Below are 22,675 nucleotides of genomic sequence, written 5' to 3' on the forward strand. Positions count from 1 at the left end.
GCTCCTGGGTGGCACAGTTGTTAAGCGTCTGCCTTCGGCTCAGGGCGTGATCCCGGCGTTCTGGGATCGAGCCCCATATCAGGCTCTTCTGCTGGGTGCCTGCTTCTTCCTCTCCCATTCCCCCTGCTTGTGTTCCCTCTCTCGCTGGCTGTCTCTGTCTCTGTCAAATAAATAAATAAAATCTTTAGAAAAAAAAGAAGTAATTCTTTTTGGGGGAGAGTTGACTGAATATTTCATGAAATTAAATAGTTATCTTTTTTAGATGTGATCCTGGAATCATGGTGATTTTTTTTCTTTTGTTTTGTTTTTTTATTGTGACTCCAAACATACAACGTAAAATTCATGATCTTACCATTTTCAAGTCTATGGTACATTAGTGTTAATATATGCACATTGTTGGGTTGCCTGGGTGGCTCAGTCGGTTAAGCGTCTGCCTTTGGCTCAGGTCATGATCCCAGGGTCCTGGGACTGAGCCCCACATCGGGCTCCCTGCTCAGCGGGGAGTCTGCTTGTCCCACTCCTCCCCAGCTCGTGCTCTCTGTTGCTATCTCTGTCTCTCTCTCGAAGAAATTAAAAAAAAATCTTTAATATATATATGTATGCACATTGTTGGCAACAGCTCTCTGGAACTTTTTCATCTTGCAAAACTGAAACTCTGTATTTATTAAACAACAGCTCAGCTCCCCATTTCCCCCTCCCTGCCAGCTTGGTAACCACATTCTACTTTCTGTTTCTATGAGTTTGACTTCTTTAGATACCTCATATAAGTAGAATCATGCAGTTTTTGTTTTTTTGTGACTGACTTACTTCACTTAGCGTAATGCCCTCAAGATTCATCCATCTTGTACCATATGACAAGATTTCCTTCTTTCTGAAGGCTGAATAGTATTCTACTGTATGTGGATACCATGCTTTCTTTATCCATTCATCCATCACTGGACATTTAGGTTGCTTCCACCTCTTGGCTGTTGTGGCTAATGCTGCAGTGAACATGGGAATCCTAATATCTCTTTGAGATCCTGCTTGCAATGATTTTGGATATATACCCAAAAGCGAGATTGCTAAGTCATTGGGTAATTCTATTTTTAATTTTTTGAGGAGATGCCATACTGTTTTACCATTTACATGCCCACCAGCAGGGCACAAGGGCTCTATCTCCTTGCCAGCACTTGTTCTTTTCTGGGTTTTTTGTTTGTTTGTTTGTTTGTTTTTTGATAATGGCCATACTAATAGGTGTGAGGTGGTATCTCACTGTGTGTGTATTTTTTTTTTAAGATTTTATTTATTTGAGAGAGAGAGGGAGGGAGAGCACAGGAGAAGCAGATTCTCTGCTGAGTAGAGAGCTGCCCCAGGACCCTGAGGTTATGACCTGAGCTGAAGACAGATGCTTAACCAACTGAGGCCACCCAGGCGCCCCGCTCACTGTGGTTTTGATTTGTATTTCCCTGATGATGAGTGATGTTGAACATCTTTTTATGTGTTTTTTGGCCATTTTCTTGTCTTCTTTGGAAAACATTCCTTCTTGATTGTTGTTTCAGATTGATGTTTTTTCAATAGGGTTATGGGTTATTATAAACAGAGTTCCCCTTTCTGTCCTAAGAACTGGGTAATCATGTTTGAGGATATTCTTGCAAGAGAGATTTATAACATCCTTCTGAATTAATTACCGCACCCATTTCAGACATGCATGGTGTCAGAGTCACAGACTTATAGATCCTAGAGCTGGCACCACAAGTTTTACTGCCTGACCCCTATTGCTTGAAAAGTAGAGCTTCTAGTTTATATTAAATTTAAAATCTTGATCAACATGCCAACCTCTGTACCATTGATTAGATCTAGCTTTTGAATAAAAAGTGATAAAGGACTTTTTTGAGATAAAGGGGAAATTTGAAAATGGATTACATCGGATGGTATAATTGTATTATTGTTGAGTTATTTAGTAGAGTCTCATTATTTAAACGGTATAAACTGAAATGTTTTGGGTAAAAAAATGCCACAATGTCTATAATTTACTTACAGATAGTTCAGGAAAATTGTTTGTATATCCGTTTATACAGTACAGGGTGTCTTAACTCAGCACTATTGACATTTCGGGCTGGGTAAATTCCTTGTCGTGTGGGGCTCTGTTTGTAGGATGTTTAGCGGCATCCCTGGCCTCTAACCACTAGATACCAGTAACACCCCCCAATAGTGACAATCAGAATGTCTCTAGACATTGCCAAATGTTCTCTGGGAGACACAGTTGTTCCTAGTTGAGGACCACCGATACAGAGAAGAGGGAAGTAAGAGAGGTAGAGATATTTATGTATGTTTAGAGAGAATGAGCAAGCAAGCAAGCAAATAGAGGACAATGTCAGCTATTGATGAATATAGGTATAAGGGTATTTTTTAATACTATTCTTTTAAATTCTCTACAGATTTAAAGATTTTCAAAATAAAAGTTTGGGGAAAAATAAATTAGACTGGATTTCATAATGACTGAGTATTATTGGAAAATGTGTGAATTCTGTCCAAAGTTACATTAAGGGTCAAGAAAATGAGATTTGATAGAGCACATCTGAAGTCAGTAATTAATGAAAGTGTGTTAGTTTTCCAGTAGTCCTGGAACACATTACCACAAATTTAGCAGCTTACACCAACACCCATTTGTGCCCTTATCTCACAGTTCTGTAGGTTAGAAGTCTGGGCACAATTTGGCCTGGCTCGTTCTCTGTCCCAGGTTTCAAAGGTTGAAAATCAAAGTGTCACTGGGGTTGAGTTTCTTTCTGGAGCTCTGGGGATGAATTGGCTTCTGGGCTCTTTCAGGTTGCTGCCAGAACTCAGTTCCATACTGTTGTAGGACTGAGGTGTCCATTTCCTTGCTGGCTGCTGGCTGGGGTTTTTCTCAGCTTCTAGGGGCCGCCTGCACTCTTTGGTCTGTGGCTCCCTTTCTCCATTGTCAAAGCCTGCAAGAGTGGTAGAGCCTCTGCATGCTTCACATCTCTCTGATTTCCTCTCTGCCCCATGCTCTGGCTCTTCTCCCTTTCTCTTCTGCTTTTAAGGGCTCGTGCGATTACATTGGGTACACCCAGATAACCCAGGATATTTACTTTAAAGTCAGTTGATTAGTAACCTTAGTTCCAGCCGCAAAGTCCCTTTATTGCAGTACCTAGGTTAGTGTTTGATTCAATAACCAGGGGGTGGGAATCTTGGGAGACATCTTTAGAATTCTGCCTACCACAAAAAGAATACAACTGAATTCTGACAATTAAAAAAGTCAATTATTTCCTAAAATATTTTATTTGTGTCTTTCCCATTACTATTAGGTTTAAAGATGTTGTCATAGAATAGATTTTATAAGAGAGTTATATTTTTTTAAGTTTATATATTTTTTTAGTAATCTCTACACCCAACGTGGGACTTGAACTCCTGACACCAAGGTCACGAGTTGCATACTCCTCTGACTGAGCCAGCCAGGCATCCCGAGAGATTTGTATTTATCACTCCAACAATTACTATGGGAGGAATCATGGATATTTATTTAGAAGAAAATGCAAATCGCTGCTGAACATCACACGCAAGAATATTTGTTTTTACAACAGATCCTATTCTTAAAACTTTTGTACCCTTATACAATGAAAGTAAGAGCACAAAAATTTCACTTCATGAACTCTAAGAAAACTTTCTTAAAGTGTAACTTACTTCTCTTTATTACTATAATTAATTAGAATTGTTCTTTACCCGTTAAAGAAGACAACGCTTGGTTTTGTTTTTAATGGGCCAGCTGACAATATTTTAGGCACACCTGATCCAGTAGAACTAAATTTGTCCCCAGAGAAGACAGGGCCTGTTTATTACCCTCATCTTGTCCTTTTGTCCTGAGTGTATACTCAGGTTGTGCACCGTGTTACACATGTGTTTACATGTATTCAAAACTATTCTGTAACCACTCTAAGACACTGAGCTCTGGGAGCACACATTCCTGTCTCTCTTGCGTTCCTCTTCTTTATTCTCACCCACCACCATCTTATTCCCGTCTTCATAATTGAGGCCTTTGCCACTCCCGTGCCTTCCAGTCCGCCAGCCCCCTCTGGCTTCCCTCCCTTCCCTATTCAGTCCGGATGCCATGACCTGTCATTTCAGCTGCTCTTCCTTGGCTCATTTACCACCTCCTTGTTGCCCTGACCTTCTTTCATTCTTTCCTGGTACTCCTGCCCTTTCCTTTAGTCTCTTCAGTCCTTTGCTCCCTGCTTTCACCAGCACTCGAACCTTCTTCGGCTTCTCATTTTGTGCAGTCCCGATGGATAACTGCAGCTTTTCACATGGCTTCCACTACAACCCAAATATTAATGAGTCTCTAGTGTTGTATCACCAGCCTGAACCTCTCCCCCAGAACTTTAGATTTGCACTTCCAGCTGCTTGATATCTACTTTTAGATGGCACTTCATATTTTGTAAACATTTTTAATTTAAATTCATTTAATTAACATATAATGTATTATTGGTTTCAGAGGTACAGGCCTGTGATTCATCAGTCTTATATAACACCCAGTGCTCATTACATCACATGCTCCCAGTTACCCCATCCTCCCACCCCCTCCCCTACAGCAACCCTCAGTTTGTTTCCTATGATTAGGACTCTCTTATGGGACACTTCATATTTAACATGTCCTAACCTAAACTCCACCCCCCTCGAAACTTGCTTCTTTCCCTGTTTCAGCTAGTGATACTCTCCAGTTACTCAAGAGCATTTCCCTGATGATTAGTAATGTTGAGTACCTTTTCACATACCCATTGGCCATCTGTCTCCTTCTGGTACCGTGATTCTCTCCTTCTGTCTCAATAGCCTTCAGAATGGACTTCCTGCCTCATTTACCCTTTTTAGCTCCATCTTCCGCGTTGCTTCTAGAGTAACCTACCCCCAAATGCACATCTGACCTAGTCTCCCTCCCTGCTAGTGAAATCCTTTAGTGGCTTTCCCACCATCTTCAGGAGACCATGCAGAGTTCTGAGCATGGCCCTTCCTTTCTGATCCCTTCCTTTCTTGCTCTTTCATTCCTGCCACCACCACCTCATGCACTGTTTGCCCTAGCAATCCTGAAAAACTTCCAGTTTACCAACAAACCATGCTCATGTGTCAGCCTGTCTACCCTCTCCCACCTTTTCTCCTTTGCCCTAGAATGCTCTTCTCCCATTTCCCTGCATTCCTCTCTACCTGGTTTAGTCTCAATTTTCTACTTGTCCTTCAGGTTTCAACTCCAAGAGGAAGTGACCCTTTAGCACTCCCTCCTTAATACCCCACATACTATTAGTGTGCCACTTCCGTGCCCCGGACTGTGTGCATGAGAGCCGGCAAATACTTCTCTTACAGCGTTTATGATACTGGTTGTCATCAGTGGTTTTCATAGCTTGTTTCCACCCAGACTGGGATTTCCTTGGGAGCCAAGGTGTCAGTTGCCCTTTTCCATCCCCTGTGCCTAGCCCTAGCCCGGAGCAGATATTCAGTAAATGTTTGTTGAATGAATGAATCAGCATTAACACTGGTAGAGACAGAGTTTTATGGGGCTGTTTAGATTAATTTTAAAAGGATTTATTTTATACTTTTAATGAAGTTTTTACTTATGTGTTTATTTTGGATTTTATTTGTTTGAGAGAGAGAGCGAGAGGGAGAAAGCATGAGTGGAGGTGGGGAGGAGGAGGGAGGGGCAGAGGAAGAAGAAGCAGCAGATTCCCTGAAGAGCAGGGAGCCCGATGTGGGGCTTCATCCCAGGACCCTGAGATCATGACCTGAGCCCAAGGTACACGCTTAACTGACTGAGCCACCCAGGCACCCCTGATTTATTTATTTTAGGAAGAGAGAGCGAGTGTGCCTAAGGGGGGGAAGTCAGAGGGAGAGGGAAAGAAGCAGAGGCCACAAGCCATATGGGGTGGATCTCATGACCCCAAGATCATGACCTGAGCTGAAATCTGGAGTCGGGCATTTAACTGACTGAGCCACCCACGTGACCCTAGATTAATTCTTTATACAGAAGAACACATGTATACAATACGTAAAATAGCATAGATGAGCTTATAATGCAAATGGTAAGTCTCCCTGTCTACTTCTTTGTATCCCCAGCTTTACTCCTGAAAGGTAGCCTCTTTGAACCTCCTATCTTTTGGGATTTCCTGGTGGCTACATCTCTAACTTCTAGATCTCTGTGTCTAAAAACTCTATATATCCTAACAGGTGCTTTGTTCTCATATACTTTTTTATATCTTAAAATGTTTATTTTTGTCAGAATAGCTAGTGATTTTCTGTTTCTGGTTTACTATAAGTGTTCCCTCTCCATAAAAAATTCATTCAGAATTATTCTGATACACTTTTAATGTCTGTTTTTATGTAAGTCACAATATATATGTAATAGATTAATAAAGTCATAAATTTATATGGAACATAAATAAGTAAATATACAAATGTCAGGGATTTGGACTCTAAGTTATTTCCCTGAGAGGGTTGTACAATCAAAAAGATTTGGGGTACTGCTCCAAATAATAGACTTTTATCTGGTTTTTTTTTTTTTTTTGATTGATCAGCTTTAGGTATTATCTATTGACTTTCCACTTAAAAAATGAATGTTTAGCTTTCTAACACTACAGTCATCTCATTCTCTCTTCCAGTGTTTGATATAGTAGTTATATTATTCATTTTACTTCCTCTGCTGCTTGACTTAGTAACTTTAGATAATGACAGCTCTATTTCTCATTTCATCCACTTATGACAGTTTTGTCGACCCTGCATTTTTAAAAAGGGGCATTAGAACATGTACTTCTTTTTCCATCTGTTTTTCTCACTTTCTGTCAGCGACACTTATTTTACATGGTCAAGGTTGATAACTTTCATATTTTGTCCTGTTACCAAGGACAACCAAGTCTCCATATAAGTTGAATCTAAAAGATGAAAACTATAAATAGTATCATACTGTTATGACCTGTTAATTTTTCCAGAAAGGAGTTTCCCTTATGAACCTGAGACCCATTGACTGCAACATGAAGTTACTTTCTCCTTGTCAGGAAAGCAGGTAGAATTAACAGACAAGGACAAATGCCTCTTGTTATTAAGCAGATTACTGCAAGGATTTGTCCTTTTCCAGAAGCTGCATCATATTTCTGCCAGTAGGGAAGAGAACATGTGATGTTTGCACGTTCTCTATAAAAAGTTCCTTTTTGCTTAGAAATCATGCTTGTTTGCTTTTTAATATTCTGATTAAAGAATGAAAATTCAAAGTCCAGCCTTTGGGATCTGTAATGAAGTAACAAGAGCTATAATTTGTGATTACCATAGGCCACAGTTTCTTCCCTGAGCAGTCAATATACCTTATTTTCCTGGATGGTTACCTGCTCAGCTGTAGGGAGCAGACATTTCTTCTGACATCTCCCAAACCCAAGTGAGCTGAGCTAGCTCTGGAGTGCTGGACTGTTTGAGTAATGAAAACAACTGTCATCTTTAGGGAGAGTAGTACAGATAGGAACTGGCTATCATTTCGTGCCACATTTATAGAAAATAAGAGTGAAACCCTTTTGGCCAGTCTTTCTTGTAGGATCCTGAAATTTATGTCTTGCAGCCAAAGTATCAAAGTTAGTTCTGGCCTAAGATGAAGGGCATCTCTATTTATAGTATCCCCTAAAATATGATTCTATAAATATTTAGTGCAGAGCCAATTTGTGTGCTGGGATTAGTTTCTTCTCTCTAGGGCGGGGGTAATGAACCCTGGACTCTCAAGGTTCTGTGATCAGTAACAACCAGATCCTCTTTTCTCCTACTCCATTAATTCCTTATAATCGGGGTACATATAAGCTTGCTTCATATTTGAAATGTAGATTTTTGTGCCCTTTTCCCCCAGGGGGTTTCTCATTACCTTTCTTCATATTATTATTCTTTTTCTTTTTCTTCCTCCTCCTCCTCTCCTCCTCCTCTTCTTCCTCCTCTTCCTCTTCCCCCCGCTCCTCCTCCTCCTCCTCCTCCTCCTCCTTCGAGCGTAATATGTCTTTGTCATGGCCTCACTTCTTCTCTCCTCTCAGTTATATTTTCTATTCTGTGGAATCCCCCTTTGTACCCAAATGCTTTTCTAGACTACTGCACAGCTGTCTTCCAAGGATCTCCATCCACTCTTCTCCTGGGTTGGAATCACTGTTCCCAGGATCCTGTGTCTCCCACAGGATCCACTTCCACTGTCTTGATTTAGTCCATCATTTTCCTGGAGTGTATCCTGAAGTGAGTTCTTTAGAAAGGCTATGTGGGAAATAAACTTTCTGAGTCATGTCTAAAACTGTCTATGTTGTACTTTCATACCGATCTGTAGTTGAGCTAGGTGTAGCATTCGAGGCTGAAAATAATTTCCTTTAGAAAATGTGAAGACGTGGCTCCATTGTCTTCTAACATCCTCTATTGCTTGACAAGAAGCAATTTGTCAGTCCTTTCTGGGTGACCTGTGTTCCCTATTCAGTATCTCCTTTATATACTTGTTTAGGAATTCTATGAGAAGATGTATAGATGTGGGTCTTTTATCAGTTAGTTGTATTGACCACTCACTAAGCCCTTTCAATCTTAAGACTTGGGTCTTTCTTCAGCTCTGGGGAATTCTGTTATTTCTTAAATAGTTTTCCCCTCTCTTTTTTTCTGTTCTTGGATTGACTTTTTATGTCTCTTATGGTCTCTCTATTATTTCCATATTTTTATCCATATGCTCTCATTCTGTGCTTCTCAGTTTTGTTTTCCAGATCATCTGTTGATTTACTTTCCTTTTCTAATCACTCTTTAAATTCTAAGAAAAATTTAAAGAGTTCTTGCAAGTTCTTTGTTCCTTTTTTGTGGTTTCCTATTCCTATTTTATATGGGTGCAATACCCTCTTGAATCTTTTGATTATAGTTGTTGTTGTTGTTTTTTAATGTTGTCTTATGTCGCTTAATTGTATTTGTTCTCCTCAGGGTTCTTTTTTCTATGTTTTTCTTAGTTGTTTCTCATGCTGCTTTTTTCCCCATGTGCCTGGTAATCCCTGGTTGTCTGTTCATATTTTAGAAAGAAGGACCGAGGAACTGGTATGGATTTTCTATGCCATTTTAAAAGTTGGTCTCTTTTCCCCCTAGACTTATCACCTATGTGGATGGCTGACTGAGCCCTCTGTGTAGAGCGAGATGCCTTGGCTGGCCTGCTTGCTCTAGGCCTGTGCTCGGACTCTGCCTTTGTGCTAGAGGAGTGCTCTACTGTGGGCAGGTTGTACTCCCACTAGATGGCTTGGCTTTCCCCAGGTCATTTGTTCTTTCAGCTCTCTGGCTTTTGGACGGAGGGTTAATGCCAGGCCACCTGTGATCTGTGTGGGGGTGGGGGAAGCAGATGGGGATGCCAACCAGCACAGTTCCAAGTACAGACCTTCAATTATTCCCACTGTCTTCAGCCCCCCCTTTTCCCTTCTCTCCTCCCTTGTACCTGCTGGACTGGAGCCCAGAGCCATCAGGTGTCCCTGGGCGGATTGGCTGTCTAGATTCCTTTTACCATTCCAACAAGCATTTTGGCTTCCAGCTCCTCTTAGCTTGCCTTGTGGCTGTGGCTTTCTCTGCCTGTCTCATCCATCAACACAATTCTGTCTGCTTTTTGAATTCTAGAAATTTGTTGTATCCTTCATCCACTGGTGAACCCCTTAACTTCTCTTTCCTTTTGCTATTATAGGTTTATTGCATCTTTTGCCTCCCTTATTTGAGTGTGGTTTCGTAAGCTATAGGTAGTAAACACACATCCTCAACCTACCATCTTGAAATTAAAGTCCCGATATGAATTTTAAACTATATCTCTTATGAATATTTACCTAACCTGTTTATTTCATGGCTGCAGTATCTATTTGAGCTTTGCGTAATTTATAAATTATTTCAGTAAAGTAAAGCAAGAGAATTAGAGTAAATAATTTCAAAGGGGTAAAGATCTAATGGCACAATTTTTCAGAAAATCTTGTATAATAGCAATAGTTTATTTTAGTAAAAAAAGAGAGAAAACTGCTCAGTTAAAGATTAGAGTCTTAAAATTAACGTCAGTTTTGTGCCTGGTTTCTATAGGCTATTGTCAACAAGTATATTACCTGCTCTGTATCAGGTAAGCGCTGAACTTGGAGCAGTGACTTGAGAGATCTCTGCTCTCGTAGAATTCACATGTTGCTTTGGGGAGTTTTGGGAGTTGTTTTGGTACCGATGGATAGGTAATAAATGAACTTTAAAAATAAGCAACAAAAACATTGGGCAGCTATGTGCACAATGCAAATAATTAAAATAGGTGACCTGCTAATGAGTGTCAGGACATCTATTTGGCCAGCTGGTTGGCGAACCGCGAGGGGATGACTAAAGAGCAGGGGACAGCCAGGCAAAAACTGGGATCTTGGCATTACCATCAGATAACATATCCTTTCCACCTTACTCAGTGCTTCCTACCCTTTGGTTTTAATTGTACTTCTGTCCTATAAAGATTTTTATATTAATGTAATGAATTGCTTAAACATTTCATAGCTTTTAAATAGCACTTGGGTGAAATAAAAGACTCATGAGATAATTTATTCCCTTAGGACAGAGGAGGGATAAACAAGCCTTTTTATCCTGTGATAGCAGAGTGGTTTGGTAAATTTAAAGGCCTTAATTATTATGCTTTAAGCAACAACTTAATTTGCTTCAGTCTGATTCTCAGCTTTTAAGTGGGGCTCTTCCTTTGATATATCGTGTTGCTATTTTGGTGCTTGTCATTTTGTTCGTGCAGTTTCTCTCATCAAGAAGCATTTACTGCTCACTTCCATGGAATCCCTGTGCTGGTGTGGATCCTGTGGGCTGCAGATGCACATTTACTTGTATCTTTAAATTAGGTACACTTTTCAAGGAGTATGGGGCATAGTTAAGGAGCCAATTTGTAGATCTTTAAATTCCCCATGTACTTTTCCTAACATTGTTCTGCCTGAGAATGTGTTTATGATGGAGGTGCTGGGTCTGCTGTTCCCCTTCTCATTCACTGTTGCCCTTCTCACACTATTAAGAAAGAAAGGCATATTGCTGTATCTCAGATCTCACAAAGGTCCCCGGATGTAAAAACACCAGGGCGCCAAAGGGCAAAATTGAAAAGACCGGTGTCAGTGTGAAGGTAGTGGAAGACTGTAAGTGACACCGTCTAACGTAATGCTAGATAAAAGTTCCTTTTGCAATCCAAACAGTTTTCATTTTTTTGCTCTCACAAAACTGAGAGAATAACCTAATTGATTTGTTTGCCGGTTAACTAATGTACTATTAAGTATATTTTTGATGGTATATGACTTATCTTTTTTTTTTAACGTCGTTCAAAAATTTTGAAGAATTGAGAAATCATTGCTCTAACAAGACTTCCATTTTCCTCTTCTCATTTATATGACACGGATTTCTCACCATTTAACTTTATGAAATTAAAAGTAGCGATAGAATTGGTGCTGATCACTATTTCATCCTGACGATAAGTAATAGTCACTGCGTGGAAATGTGACCTAACTGAAGAAGAAAAACCTCACCCATCTCTTTTTAAATTTTTAACTTTATTTTTTCATGAGTTCAGGATTATATATATTACAATATGGTATGTTACAATACCTTTGTAGCTCTATGATAAAAATAACTCAGGGACATATGGAATTCACGCTAATTTGTGTAACTGTCACAAGAAAAAAAGTGTTAAATGTATTTCTGAAATAAGTATTTTCATTTAATTTCAGAATCTCAAAACAGCATTAGATGTTGGCCTTGTTTTAAAAAAGTTTATTTAAACACTAAGCTAGCTAAGAAACCTTTTGAAAGGTTCAAACACAATTGATACAGAAAATACTTTCCCTCTAATCTCAATTTAGCATAAATGGAAGAGGTGAGGGGGAAAAGTAGACAATTTCTTCAGCAGCATATATGGCTAAATCCATCAACCACCTTAAACTGAAATGTCCATTATTGATCCCATTAAAAAGTGCTGGGCAAATATCAAAGTTACCTACTTCATAAACCAGAAGACAATTTTAGGGTTATGATAAGTAAACTATTTTTGAAACACTTCAAAAACTTTTAACATTAAACTAGAGGAATCATCTCTTAATTGTAAAAAAGAAAGGTGTAAGAGAAAGTAAAAGACATTTAAACTGATTTTCAATCCCCTTTGAACAAAAGAAATGAAAAATAATGGTTAATTAGTTAAGCGTTGTGCTCTAACCAAACTAATTAATTACAGTGATTTTCAATGGCAACAGCCCACCCGACTGGGTAGTTTGACAGTTTTGAATACTTTTGCAGTGATTTTTCTTAAAATGCAGACACTGGATGATCTGGTCATACACTGTTCATCTTATGCATTCTGCATCTCTTTGCCAATCCTGTAGCTAAGGATCTTGTTCTAATCAATCTTAGTGTGTGTAATTGGCAACTGCCAAGGTCAAGCTTTGAAAGTGGTGTCGACGTCATCTGATAATTCTCACTGGTAGCAGTCTGCTACTCATTTTCTGCAGCTTCTACAATCTTTATAAATTCTCTTGCTGTTTGTACTTCATTACACACTGTTAGGGAATCTTGTATATCTTTATGACTCACTAACTGAACATTACTATCTTCATAATAATGAACCTGCATTTTCAAGATGCCAACCACTTGAGTGGTTGAAAAAGTAATTGGAAACTTCCACCCTGACCTCCAATGATTGTTCCAAAAGTTTTTTGCTTGAAACTGATGGCTTTCTCTGCATGCAGTAATGGTTTGCTGTCCATCTATTTCTTCTTCTTTTACTATATGACAATGCAGATCCCATTTGGATAATGTTCTTTTATATACACTCATAGAACAGTTTTTACTGAAGTTCTCCATGTTCCAACTGCATTTTCTGCTTCATATGATCTAGGATCAGTCGCTTCCTTTCTTAAGTGATCAAATTTGAAACAGATTCTGGTTTTGGGATCCAAAAACTTTCCATTTCCCAAGTTGCCATGTTCTGTTATCAGTATCTGATCTTCATAACCTTCAATTTTACTGGAGTAAACTGGTCCAAGTTACTCCGTGCAAATGCATGAGCTACTCCTTCCCTAAGAAGATTATCATTATTAAGTGTTAACTGAACATCATTAAACACCTCATTAAATTCTCCAGGAGGGGCATGAATAATGAATTTTGCTGCTCTATGCACCTTCTCCTCATTAGACAACTGCTCCTCCAGATCCGCCATTTTCCTTTTGGCAACAAACCGGCTGTGGTGACATGGTGGCAGAGGCCACCTGACTTCCCCTCACACCCATCTCTTTTATACAGTTTTCTTTATTATGTTTAAGACTCTTTAAAATCAAAATTTGCAGTATATTTATATTTTAATTGATTGATTAGTAATAATAGTTATAAAGAAAACTCAAACCAGAAGAAATTGTTTTAACACTTGAAGTCTTTAATTACAGAAAATAAAGAGAAATTTATTTTTAACTTATAGACAGATTTTTGTTGAGAAAAAATATAACACTGCCCAGTAAAAGACTTTCAAACATAAAATACATTACATTAGAAATAATTTGTGTTGGAGGAATCACCTTTTCTCAAAGCTTGCTGTATAGCTTCATTACTAGTGGAGGGATAGACACGGATCATTGGAGTAGCATAGGGAACCCAGGAATAGAGCCACATAAATATGCCTAATTAATTTTTGACAAAGAACCTAAAAGCAATTCAGAAGGAGGAGGAATATCTTTTTAATGAGTGGTGCTGAAGCAATTAGACATACATTGGCAAAAAAAAAAAACAAAAAAAAAACTTTACCTAAATCTTATATAAAAATGAACTCAAAATTTATCGTAGACATAAATGGAAAATATTAAACTATAAAACTTCCAGAAAAAAAGTGAAAATATTTGGGGCCTACAACTAGGCAAAAAGTTCTTAGGCTTGACACCAAAAACATGATCCATAAAAGGAAAAATTGATAAATTTTATCTCATCACGATTAAAATCTTCTACTCTGCAAATGACCTTGTTAAGAGGATGCAAAGACAAGCTACAGATGGAGAAAAAAATGTTTGCAAGACACATATCAGACAGCGAACTAGTATCTAGAATATATAAAGAACCCTCAAAACTGTAAAAGACAATCAATCCAATTAGAAAATGGGAAAAAAACATGCACAGACATTTCACTGAAGAGGATATACAGATGGCAAATAAGCACATGAAAAGATGTTTGCCATTAGGGAAATGCAAATTAAAATTACAATGAGATATCATTGGAATAGCTAAAAAAAAAAAAATACAACACCAAATGCTGGCAAGGATGCAGAGAAGCTGCATTTTACATTGTTGGTGGAAATATAAAATGATACAGCCACTCTGGAAAACAGTTTGGCAGTTTCTTAAGAAACTAACCATGCAACTACCGTATAACCCAGCAATTAAACCCTTGGGCCTTTATCCCAGAGAAATGAAAACTTAATGCTATGGACTGAATTGTGCCCTCCCCCCCAATCATATGTTGAAGCCCTAACCCCACAATGTGGTAATTGAAGATGTGGCCTTTGGGAGATATTTAGGGTTAGATGAGGTCAAAAGGCAGGGTCCTCATGATAGGATGATAAGAAGAGACATCAGAGACCTTGCTCTTTTCTCTCTCTCTCTCTGCCATGTGAGGACACAGTGAGAAGGCATTTATCTTTAGACCAGGAAGAGATCTCTCACCAGAACCTGACCATGCTGGCCCTGATCTTGGACTTCTGGCCTCCAAACTATGAGAAAATAAATTTCTATGGTGAAGCCACCCAGTCTATGACATTTTGTTATGGCAGCCAGAGACGACGAATATGTTATGTTCACACAAACCTGTGTACAGATGTTTATAGTCTCTTCATTTGTAATAGTCCCAAACTGGAAATAACTCAGATGCCCTTCAATGGATGAGTGGTTAAAGAAATTGTGTTGTGTCTAAACCATGGAGTATTACTCAGTAGTAAAAAAGAATGAGCTCTTGAACATGCAACTACTTGGATGGACCTCAAGGATATCATGCTGAGTAAAAAGCCAATCTCCAAAGGCTAATATTACATGATTCCATTTATATAACATTCATGGTATAACCTGATTATGGGTATGGAAAGCAGATGAGTGGTGGCCAGGGAATAGGGAAGGGATGAGGAAAGGGCGGCTGTAGCTATAAAGGGGTAGTATTAAGGAGTCCTATGGTGATGGTGCAGTTACGTATGTTGATTGTGGTAGTGGTTACATAAAGTCACACATGTGATAGAATTGGATAGAGTTGCATGCACACATACACACACACACACACACACACACACATGAGTGCATATATGCCAGTAAAAATGAATAAGCTCTGGACTATAAAAATGCCAATTTCCTGGTTTTGATGTTGTGCTGTTGTTAGTTATGCAAGATATTAATGTTGGAAATGCTTGGTGAAGAGTACATGGGATCTCCATGTATGTTTCTTAGCACCTTCCTGTGAATCTATAAATATTTCAACTTAAAAGTTAAAAAAAATAATTTGGTGAAGGTAGAAAGAAAAATAAGTTCCAAAAGAAAAATGAGAGATATAAAATTTCTGACCAGTCTGAACTAATTTTGAAATGGTTTTTTGAAATGGATAATAGTGGCTATCAAATTGCTAAAGAGTTTAAATTCCATTTGATACATTTAAGGTGACATAACAGCTTTCTTTTAAAATATTGATATTTATAATACATTAGCAATTACTCCTTTGCAACTACTTAAACTTATAGTGAAAAATTTTAGATGTCAATTTGAGAATGTGTGAGGGGATATATAGTTTTTAAAGTTTTCTTGGGGTTCTGCAAATAAAAAAGCTAGATTTCAGTAATATATTACCCCCACTGATGAAGGGGCTACATTCCAAAATTGTATTTTAAAAGAAATCAAAATCTGGGGCTCCTGGGTGGCGCAGTTGGTTAAGCATCCCACTCTTGATTTCGGTTCAGGTTGTGCTCTCAGGGTCAGGGGATGGAGCCCCGTGTTGGGCTCCAGGCTCAGTGTGGAGTCTGCTTGAGATTCTCTCTCCCTCTCCCTCTGTCCCTCCTGCTCATACTCTCTCTCTGTGTCTCAAATAAATAAATCTTTAAAAAAAAATCAAAATCTTAATTGCCAAAGGTAGTTGAAATAAATATTAAGAACCTGGGAGCTGCCAGTTAAGGGTAGGATTAAAAAGGAAGAAGTGTTGTACTGTGTTTAGGTGCTGTCATTGACCTTTAATGCCTATTTTTTGAATTAGTACAGTTGTGTTCGGTTGCTTTGTTCTAAACAGGCTAGAGAAAAAAGGAAAGGGAGGCAGGGGAGGGTTGTGTTTTTAGCAGTCTGTGTTAGGGAGGGCAGAGGGACAAGGGATGTTCATCACCCTAAAAGGACTACATCAGGTTTACCATTAGATAATGCATGATTTCAGACTTCCTGTTTCTACCTCCCAAAAAGAAAATCTCTCTTTATGCTTGGTGATGTCGCAATCTTAGTAAGGGGTTAAACCTTCCATTTCACCACTAGCTGACTTAATTAATATATACCAGAGCTTTGGGATTAGTTAATGTTACAGTGTAAATCAGCTGCAGTCACTTGATATATGTAAATTAATCTGATCATTTCCTAGTTGATAGAGGAGTGGAATGTGAAGGAAAGGGTTATTGTGGAATACAAGAGGGTGTTTGGGAAGGTGGGGAAGCAGAGTTATGCTTTGAAAGCTACAAATAGAAGCAGAAATTGAGGTATTTTGGTCCTGCTAATGGATTGTTTAACATGATTTATGAATGTTTTGGTTAATATTTTAAAATACTGCTGCCTGCTTTATTAAGGAATTTATATCTCTGAGGATTAATTAACCTAAAATAGATCCCATTAAATCAGATTAATATAAAAGTGGCCCATAGCTAGATCTACCAAATAAATTTGAAAGTCATTATGTTATGTAGACTTCCCTCCCCAAAGGTGATAGAAATTAACCATAGAAAATGACAGTATTGAGTTACAGATGTCTTATGTAGCAACTGTTTTTATTGAAGTTATTTTGAACTTAAAGAAAAGTGGAAAGAATTCTAATGGGTGTTATACACAACTAATGAATCATCGAGCCTTACATCGAAAACCGGGGATGTACTGTATGGTGACTAGCATAATATAATAAAAAATCATTATTTAAAAAAAAAGAAAAGAAAAAGATTAGTAATATGCTTTAGCATTTCAAGCCTGTGATTTGCCTTGTATCAAGCTCTTTTGTCTTTATTAGCCTTATTTTTTTCATTTATTGGTGAGATGATAATGATGGTTGATAGGAGAGTTTTTTCTTATCTCCCTAGTAACAATATTTTCAGTAATAAAAGAGGAATGTTTTAGCTTCCTCATAAAATGTTATGATATCCAAAAATTAATAAAGTTTTCAATGGCTTTTAAAAGACACATTATGGGGGCACCTGGGTAGCGCAGTCGTTAAGTGTCTGCCTTCGGCTCAGGGCGTGATCCCGGCATTCCGGGATCGAGTCCCACATCGGGCTCCTGGGCTGGGAGCCTGCTTCTTCCTCTCCCTCTCCCCCTGCCTGTGTTCCCTCTCTCGCTGGCTGTCTCTCTGTCACATAAATAAATAAAATCTTTTAAAAAAAATAAAAGACACATTATGGCCATCTATGTTGTGTGCTTGCCTATTTCAAGAACTTTTTGAAGTCAGATTAGTGACACGGCCAATTTTTGCCTTCAAACTGTCTATTTCTCTTTGCATATGTTTATGAATACCTTGGAGAAATCAACGTATTTTTTCATATTGAGAGCTGTTACTATATCCATTACATAAATATTTCTCAAAATTGATAGACCAAGTTATTTTTCAATTCTGTCATATTGAATATAGAAAATGTCATGTTATATGATGATAAACAAATGCTTTAACAAGCTACAAAGTCACACAAAATTTCTTTTTCGCTTTCTATTAAAAAATGGCATATTTATGTTATCTAATGTGAAAAAGTTTCTTCTAATATTTTTGTAGAACTTTGAATAAGAAAACAGTTAACATTTTTACTTGAGGCAAGGGGCTAGACAGAATAACACAATGGAGATATAGATCGATGCTATCTGTGTTTACTAAAGTTAGCTGCACAGTCTTCCTGTATGTATAAACACTTTCAAGAGGCAAGTGGTAAATGTATGTCTAGGGACATGAAGAGATGCCCTTCAACTAAGTGGGTGGGTGTAGCTTAGATTCTCACATCAGGCCGTCTCCATAGGGAAGTGGTATGAATTATAGCATCATCGGGAGGCTGCTTCACCTAGTGTAGATGTGGGGAGAGGTGGAGGTAGGGAATAGCCGTAGTTCATGTTTTAAGATTATGACTGTATTAGGAACCCTTAATACTCATTAAGTATACAGTTCTATAATATTGGCAAGTATGTTTTTACCTCTATTATAAAGAATGGCATTTAAGGCTAAATAATCTTCATGTCAAATGGTTCAAAAAAAGGGGGGTAATCAGAAGGGGGAATGAAGCATGAGAGACTATGGACTCTGAGAAACAAACTGAGGGCTTCAGCGGGGAGGGGGGTGGGGGAATGGGATAGGCTGGTGATGGGTAGTAAGGAGGGCATGTATTGCATGGTGCACTGGGTGTTATACGCAACTAATGAATCATGGAACTTTACATCAAAAACCAGGGATATACTGTATGGTGACTAACATAATATAATAAAAATATTATTAAAAGAAAAAAAGAAAACCACTTAAAACAAATGTATGGTTTAATAAATTATTATAAGACAAATACCTTGCAGCCATCACTACATCAAGAAATAAAACCCTAGAAGTCTAAAAAAAAAAAAAAAACTTTGAAATTCCTTATAAATGAAGGATGATGGAAGCACCCCTCAGGTCAAGGTGTGATTTTTAACCCTGAAATGGACCTTTGACACAAACTGACAATATACTTAGGTACCATATCTGCAACTTGGGAAGGTATCTGCTAAGTGATACTTTTCTGAACAGAGAAATATCTGATTTAAGATTAGAAGCTAAGTACAGATCAATAGTCCAGTCAATCATGTTTCTTTTGCCAACCTAAACTTTATTAAAACTTTACTGGCATCCATATTAAATAATCAATACTTGTCAGCACAACTTTTGAAAATAATAACATTCTCTAGAGGAAGGTTTGAAGAAAAGCGACATCTACGCACAATCAAGAACCTTCTCACTGATCTTCATTTTTGACAAAATTGCTTAGTCTCTCCCCGCTTCTTCCATTATGGCATAAGTAGGAACACTCACTCTGACTTCTTGTCTCATTTGAGACCAATCTGTTGAGACTTCTACCAAATTTTCCATGTAGCCAGTTGTTAAAAAGCTGTCAAACAACAAACAATCCTAAAATTTGTGTGGAACCACAAAAGACCCCAAATAGCCAAAGCTATGACAAAGAAAAGCAAAACTGGAGGCCTTACAATTCCAGACTTCAAGTTATATTACAAAGCTGTAGTGATCAAAACAGTATGGTACCGGCACAAAAATAGACACATATATCAATGGAACAGAATAGAAAACCCAGAAATAAACCCCCAATTATAAGATCACTTAATCTTCAACAAAGTAAATCTTTAAAAAAAATAAACTAAGGTGGCTCAGTGGCTTAAACGTCTGACTCTTGGTTTCAGTTCAGGTCATGATCTCACGGGTCATGAGATCAAGCCTTGTGTCAGTCTCCCCATTCAGCAGGGAGTCTGCTTGAGATTCTTTCCCTCTGCCCCTTCCCCCACTTGTGCATGCTTGCATGCATGCTCTCTCTCTTTTTCTCAAATAAGTAAATCTTTAAAAAAAAAAAAACTCTTGGGGATTACATCAAAATAAAAATCTTCTGCATGGCAAAGGAAACAGTCAACAAAACTAAAAGGCAACCTATGGAATGGGAGAAGATATTTGCAAATGACATATCTGATAAAGGTTTAGTATCCAAAATATATAAAGAACTTATAAAACTCAACACCCAGAAAACAAATAATCTAATTTAAAAATGGACAGAAGTCATGAACAGGCATTTTTTTCAAAGAAGACATTCAGATGGCCAACGGACACATGAAAAGATGTTCATTATCACTAATCAGGGAAATGCAGATCAAAACTACAAGGTGATATCACCTCACACCTGTCAGAATAGCTAAAATCAACAACATAAGAAACAACAGGTGTTGGCAAGGATGTGAAAAAAAGGAATACTTTTGCACTGTTGGTGGGAATGCAAACTGGTGCAGCCACTGTGGAAAAGAGTATGGAGGTTTCTCAAAAAGTTAAAAATTGAACTACCCTGTGATCTAGAAATCGCACTACTGCGTATTTACCCCAAAAATACAAAAACAGTAATTCAAAGAGATACATGCACTGCTATGTTTATAGCAGCATTATTTACAATAGCCAAGATGTGGAAGCAGCCCAAGTGTCCATGGATGATGAATGGATAAAGAAGATGTGGCATACACAGACACACACACACACACACACACACACACACACGGAGTATTATTCAGCTATTATTTACAATAGCCAAGATGTGGAAGCAGCCCAAGTGTCCATGGATGATGAATGGATAAAGAAGATGTGGCATACACAGACACACACACACACACACACACACACACACACACACACACGGAGTATTGTTCAGCTATAAAAAGAATGAAATATTGCCATTTGCAGTGACATGGATGGAGCTAGAGAGTATAATGCCAAGCAAAATAAGTCAGAGAAAGACTAATACCATATGATTTCACCGATATGTGGGATTTAAAAAACAAAACAAATAAGCAAAGGAGAAAAGAGAGAGAGAAACCGAGAAACAGACTTGTAACTATAGAGAACAAACTGATGGTTACCGGAGGGGAGGTGGTTGGAGTGATGAGTTAAATAGGTGATGGGGGGACACCTGGGTGGCTCAGTCATTAAGCGTCTGCCTTCGGCTCAGGACGTAATCCCGGCATTCTGGGATCGAGGCCCACATCAGGCTCCTCTGCTGGGAGCCTGCTTCCTCCTTTCCCACCCCCACTGCTTGTGTTCCCTCTCTCGCTGGCTGTCTCTCTGTCAAATAAATAAATAAATAATCTTTAAAAAAATAAATAGGTGATAGGGATTGAGGAGTGCACTCGTCTTGATGAGCGCTGGGGGATGTATGGAATTGTTGAATCACTCTATTGTACACCCGAAACTAATGTAACATGATCTGAGCCAAAGGCAAATACTCAACTGACTGAGCCACCCAGGTGCCGTCCGCTCTGTGAGTCTTTATTAAAAACGTGTGTGAGGGGGCAGAGGGTTGGGAGGGTGTTCTGTTCATATATAGCTTTCTAAAGTGATTAAGCAAAAGCCAAAGAAGATTATCATCGCCCCATGCCGTAAAGCCCCCAGTATGACAATGTGGCAGGGATAAAACGGTGGTTAAGGACATCAGCTTGGGAGTCAGACACACCAGGATTAGGTCCTGGCTCGACCACATTTGTGCTGTTTGCCTTTAGACAGTATACTCAGCCTACATTTCCTTAGCTGTAAAATCATGAAGATGATAAAATTATTTCATGGAGTTAGGAGAATGAAATGAAATAACGTATGTAGTGAACCTTACTCTTACAGCTCATAATAAGATCAATGATAAGGGGAGGGATAAGAAAATCATTGTTTTTCTAACACCTTTTTAATTATTTTCAGATCAGAAAAGAGCAAATTCCCTATCCTGGACTGTTACGAGATCTCTAATTTTGTGAAGCTGTGAATTTGCTAAAGGTTAATCTGCAATTAGCTTAAAATCAGTTTGGCTATTAGCCCTCACAGTGTATTTTGGCATTTATTCAAGAGGGGCTGATTTTTCATGTGAAAGGTCAGAACCTTAACACAAAATAACAAGGAAAGGTACTGCTTCTTAACTTTTTACTGAAGTTTAAATGAATATGGAAAAGTGCATATTTGATCAAGAAATAGGACCTTGAGTGGTGCCTGGGTGGCTCAGTTGGTTAAGCATCTGACTCTTGATTTTTGGCTCAGGACATGGTCTCAGGGTCGTGAGATTGAGCCCCATGTCGGGCTCCATGCTGGGCATGGAGCCTGCTTGAGATTCTCTCTCTCCCTGTCCCTCTGCTGCTCCCACCTTAAAAAAAAAGTTAAAAAAAAAAAAAAGAAAGAAATAGAACTTGTCAGCACTCTAGAAGCCCCCTGTGTGTTCTCTTTCTGTCACCCCCACCCCCTGCAATGGTAACCACTATCCTGACTTCTGATGGAAGAGATTAGTTTTGTCTGTTACTGTTTTGGTTTATATATATGGACTCATGTCTTTTGGGTTTGGCCTCTTGCTTAGCGTTGTTTTGTGAGACTCATCCTTACTGTCACGTGTAATTATACACATTTACTCTCATTGCTGTGTAGTATTTTATGTGTGAGCATACTCCAACTTATTTATCCTTCCTACTGTTAACGGATGTTTGGTTTGCGTCCAGTTTTTAGCTTTTACAAATATTGAAGCTGTGAACATTTTAATACTTGTCTTTTGGTGAATATTTATAAGCATTTCTATTAGAGTGGAATTGCTGGGTCATACATATGCCTACATTCAGTTTTAACAAATGATTACAATCGGTTTTCCAAAAGGATTGTACCAGTTTGTACCACCAACAGTGTATGAGTATT

At 38.4% G+C, this 22,675-nt stretch overlaps 1 protein-coding gene and 1 pseudogene across 2 annotated transcripts in view; one reads left to right on the forward strand and one right to left on the reverse strand.

The window, feature by feature from the left end:
• DIPK1A (divergent protein kinase domain 1A) overlaps nucleotides 1-22,675 on the forward strand; it is a 105,238-nt gene that overhangs the window by 8,855 nt on the left and 73,708 nt on the right. The window lies entirely within an intron of this gene.
• On the reverse strand, nucleotides 11,223-14,185 carry LOC103669368 (annotated as a pseudogene).

This window comes from Ursus maritimus, unplaced genomic scaffold (genome assembly GCF_017311325.1).
Source record: "Ursus maritimus isolate PB19 unplaced genomic scaffold, ASM1731132v1 scaffold_12, whole genome shotgun sequence".
In the NCBI taxonomy this organism is placed as follows: Eukaryota; Metazoa; Chordata; class Mammalia; order Carnivora; family Ursidae; genus Ursus; species Ursus maritimus.